Source organism: Egretta garzetta, unplaced genomic scaffold (genome assembly GCF_000687185.1).
Source record: "Egretta garzetta isolate BGI_Z169 unplaced genomic scaffold, ASM68718v1 scaffold341, whole genome shotgun sequence".
NCBI classification, from domain to species: Eukaryota; Metazoa; Chordata; class Aves; order Pelecaniformes; family Ardeidae; genus Egretta; species Egretta garzetta.
This window is the reverse complement of record NW_009258546.1, coordinates 967,184-972,495: the sequence shown is the minus strand read 5'-3', so window position 1 is coordinate 972,495 and position 5,312 is coordinate 967,184.

The window sequence follows — 5,312 nt, the reverse complement described above, 5'->3', positions numbered from 1 at the left end:
CTGATTTAAAACTCTTAGTTACTTGGCACAGATTGCTGGACTGAGTTGGACGCTCTGTGAGTTCTGAGTTAGGGCTTTGCGTCCTGGCATGCTGTTGCACTGATGTTATTTTGCACCGCTGAGGGAGAATACTGGTGCTAAAAATCACTGTTACCTCCACCTTTCACTAAATGGAATTTAGACCCATGGCTGAGCTCCAGGTAGGGAAAAATCATGTGCTTCTGTGAAGCTGTGTCCTTCAGTGCGATGTGTCAGTCATTACAGACAGTTCTTCATCTCATAGGATCCATTTCTTTTCAAGCTGAGACAGGCAATTCACATACAATTACAAAATGAAAAGAGGAAGGGCATGTACTACTGTGCTTCGTTAGAGGCACAGGAGGTTTCATTTGTGTTAGGGCAGGTGTATTGAGCTGGCAGTCTGGGTCTGTGTTGCCACATTTTCATCCGTGCCTTGAAGAAAATAATTTCATGGCTTATATACAGTACCTCCTGATGGTCTGGTGGTCGCTAATAGCAGAGGAATTTTTATCTGCTTTTCCCCCCATTTACCCCTCCTCTTCTTGCTAGGACATGGCTTTATTGGTTCTTCTTATTCGGAACTGCTGCTCTTGGGTTTGGCTTTTTAACGTGCATGGAGTACCAGTTGTTTAACACAGTGGAGTCCTCTACAGGCAGCCAAGGTAAATCTGATGAGAAGGAGAAATGCAGTGTAACACTGCCAGCCTCAATGGTTTCCACACCCATGTGTGAGTATTGGAAATGTGCACTTGTAAGAGGTTATAAAAACCCTGAATGAATTTGAACCAATCATTGTAAGAGCTGGTCCAGTCTTTTCAGTTGTGCTAGTGCAAACTCACCTTTCCCAAAGATTTTCCCACTAGAGATGCCATGGTATACCAAATGCAGGGTGCAGCTGCCTGAGAGACAGCTGTTTCTATTGCCTTTTCAGGTGAAATTTCCTCAGGAGAGCAAAACTTGACTTCTACTAGAAGGCTGGTATCGAAGTGGACTCGAAGCTCTCAGCCTTTCCCTGTGGCCAAGCAGGGGAATGAAGGAGCCTCCTGCCTGCCACATCTGGGGAGCAGGGCATCCAGCTTCCCAAAGCCCTCTGCCCCTCTTCTGAAATGCTGCTCTTATGCCTGCAGGGCTTTGTGACTTGTGTAACAGAGCCTGCAGTGGAACCCGAGGGCGTATCGTGTACGACTCTAGCGAGGCCCACGCTACAGCATTCCAGTCCTTGCGCCCAGTGCATCAGCTGTGGGCTGAAATGCCATTTATTATGCTTCTAAAATATTAAGTTGTAAAAAGCCTTCCAATTGTCAAGATATAGGTTCAGTTGCTCGGTTTTATTTGCTTCTTCAGGCAAGCTAGTGAGACGTTCTGGCAAGGCCCACGCTCCCAGACCCGGCTTGAGTCACTGCTCTCCTGCATGGCGTCTAAGTGCCAGTACATGTACAGACCCAGGGTGGCTCAGTATTTTTTCAGTGGTATATCTGCTTTGAATAGATAAAAATTATTTGGAAAGAAGAACAGCAATTAGGTCTAGTGGTTCTGATATAAAGCCCCCTAACATTTAACCACCAAAGTCACAAGCATATAGAAATACATGGTCACCAGATTACACGTCTTGAAATAGCAAAATGACAATGCCACAGGAGAATTTTATCATTAGGGTTTGGCAGAAAGCAGAAGGCTGCAATTATTTTAGGAAGGGTTTAGCACTTACATGCCACGTTCTGAGTACTAGGTCTGATATGGATGGTATCTAGGAGTAGGTTTCAAACCATCAACAATTTGGAAACAGAAATCTGAGGTGAGTCCATAGCTCTCATTCTTTCCCCACTCACTTCTTGATCTAAGCTTAGAGATCGTAATTTTTCTCCCTTAAATTCTTTTTTATAATAGCGTGGTTTTTTCCTCCTCTATACTCCCTGCTGTGATTCATTTAAATAATTTATTTTTAAGGCAGTAGGTTTCACACTTTTTCTGTTATAACAAGAAATGTAATGTTCTAATAAGTCAACTGAAAGGGAATTCTTCCTTGACATTTGATGGGCTGACATAGGTGTCTTTCCAGAGCATACTGATTTTGATTTTGAGACAGAGGTATTCTGCATCACCTTCTGCTGGTAAACAAACCCACCTCGATTCGTAGTTCTTACAGTAAGCACAACAACAGCTTTAGCTGCACAATGACAGTAAAAAAAACGTATTTAGGTCTGTCCCATGGTGTTCAGATACTCTCAAAGTTTGTATCCTCATTTAATCTAATATGATGACAATAGTTAGTACCTTGATGTATGAGTCAGACTGTAACTAGCAAACTAGTCAGGAGGGCAGCCTCTGGTACCTGTGGATTCTACATAGATGCATAGAAGAGTTTCCTTCCCCAGGAAGCGGGTTTTGTTGCCACATTCTCTGCTCAGATTATCTCTTACTGATTTTCAGTGCTGGAGAACTTGGCCTAGAGACTGGAAATAGCATATTTTTTCTTTAATCTGAGTCCAGCTTCTTCATAGTTTTTAAATTTCACTCTTCAAGTGAGAAGAAAGAAATTTACATCTGTAATTATGCAGGGCAGTTCATTTGCATGTTGTTAAGTTTGTGTTTTACATTTGTATAAAACTTTGTATTTCAGCAGACAGGCACTGTCACTGAATTTGTTGTAGCACTGTTGTTCAGAAATATACCAATCCATTAATCTCCATGTTACATTATTGCAGAATTAAAAAAAAATCTGAGCATTGATGCAAGTCTAGGAAATAATTATGTATGTATCAAATATTTATTGTTTGCTCATAAAAAAGTGAATGCCACAATGATAAGATAGATATACTTTACAATGTAACAAAAAATTATATGTAAAATTTTATAGCACTAATCAAGAACAGCAAAGTATTGAGTTCTGCAATACCTTTAAATTTTAAACAGACACACATTGCAAAATCCCTTGAGCAAAACTTAAATAATACATTATAAAGATATAAATTTCATTCTGCTTCTCCCCAAAAAGGGAAGGCTGTGTGTTGAGAAGACCAACCTGTGTTGAAAACAGACTCCAACAAGGATGCTTACAGAAAACAAACCAACCAAACAGAAACCCATTTATGATTCAGCTATAGACTTGTCTTTATTGTACTTATAAAATATACATAGCCTTTTATTGAATTGCCTGCTGTCGAAATCTGCAAGAATTTTATTGCTTTTTACTGTCCTGGAGAGGAATAAAGCAGCAGCAGCCTCTGTGTAATTTCATAAGAAGCAAGGACAGTAAATCTAATTCTGCTGGATATGGGATCGATGATAAAAAATCATGCAATGACCAAAATTTAGAAGTTTTGGAATACACAGTATCTGTATGCTTCTCCTCATTTGTATTTTCAAAACATTTTTTTTTATATTTATATTCAAACACATTTCACATTACAGTGCGCTGCATGAGCTATTTTAAGCTTTGTGTTTCTATATTTCCTGTGATAAGTGCATTAGCCTGTTTCAGTATTAAATCGGGGTTTGAGTCTGTACACTTTGCAGCAGTATCTCCTTTCTTTCGCTTTGAAATGCAGTTGACGCTGCAGTATGATGGGAGTAAGGGGGACTTGGCCATTTAACAAAGTCCTCTCCTTGCCTTTTGTTTCCTTTCCTCTGAACTGAATGGGGGATCGAACGCCCCCAAACTGCCTCCAGAGAAGCCACTATCCTGGAACTTGGAAATCAGGATATAATTTTAAAGCAAAATGTGTGGCTTAGGAACTTTCCGACGAGTTGTACAGTATGCTGCTGCTGCTGGCTGTGTTTCTAACCTTAGGAACCTTCTGAGCCTTTCCCAAATTTCCTGGATAACCAAGGGAATACTGGACCAATGTGTGACTACTTGCTTGTCACATCCTTTCGGGCTCTGAAAAAATTATTTACCTCCTATCTGCCAAATACTGATATTCAGCAACAAGGTCAGTTCAAGGTTCAAGGAAAAAGTAGGAAGAAAAAGTTCTTTTCCATTGTAAGTTTTGTAGTTTTGCATGAGGAAAGGACATTCGGGAGCTGATATTACCAGGTATGGTCTATCTGCTCTGATTCTGGAGGATCCCAAAGCACTTCACAGTTTAAAAGTCCGATGCAGGTCAGACCTAAGTTCTTGCAGCTTTGATCACTGGGAACTGCGGATGAACCTGTTAAATTAATAACATTTCAGGACAGAGAGTCAAGAAGAAACAGTAATCTCACCGACAGTTTTGAATGCCAGGGGATAAGAAAGGAGAAAATTCAAAGAAGGAGCGGTGTCAGGCACAGATGGCTAAGGAAAAAAGAAGGATCTTCTTAGCACAGGATATATGAGTAAGAGAGTATCTGTTGCTGTTGCTACCAGAAAACTACAGCACCTCTACCTCAGTCGCAATAAAGTATGGAATGGCCCGGGAGCAAGATTTTCTTGTACCATAAGCTGAAAAGCCCGTCAGTCATAATTAGACCTGACTGCGAGTCATAAACTTGTTGCGATCTAGAGTGCCAAAAATCCTGCCTCATCTTTTTATACAAATTATGTTTGTAAAGGCCATTAAAGTTTGAATTCTGTAGAGAAAAAATACCATGCAGATCTTACGTGGCAGAAAGGTGCAACTCAGTATGATAAGCAGAAGCCTTGCAATTCCAGATGTTTGCAATCTGAAACATGAAAAAAAGTCAGATTAATTTAACCAGGGAAGCAGAATTTGAAGTTACTATCAAGTCAGGACTTGTTTGGCATTTTACAATGGGATCGTGTCTTCCCGGGGGCTCAGTTAGCGCCATGGAGGGTGCACAGGGCCAGGGCACCGGGGCCATTCTCGCCCGCAGTGGTCCAAGGTGCTCTCTGGGTGACGCAGTTGCGCTGCTTAACGTGGAGCGGAGGAGTGGGAGTGCTAAGGTGGAGGTGATGGGGAGCAGTGCTCCCAGTTTGTGGCAGAGCTGTTGTTGTCCATGTATAGATTTCACATTAAAAGGTCATGTGAAAAAACACATGAACAGCTTTTAGGGGAGCCCTTGGAGTCTGGCACTCCCTCCCTTGGGCTGAATCCTTGAAATGAATGCTGAAAGTTTGCCTCCAGGAATGGTACTGGAAAGCTGAAAACTTGTTCAGTTTTCATGATGGACTCCTGCTGCCGTAGCCGTCTGCCATGGGGAGGCCAGGGCAGCTCAGGTGCTCACACAGCAGGAGCCTACAAAGCCCTCTCATAAACGGTGGCTATTCTGAATGAGCTGCTTTGAGACCCATCCAGAAACGTCCTAGAACAGCTTGCCAGTCTGCTGAGTGTTATCTCTGTGGAAATGGA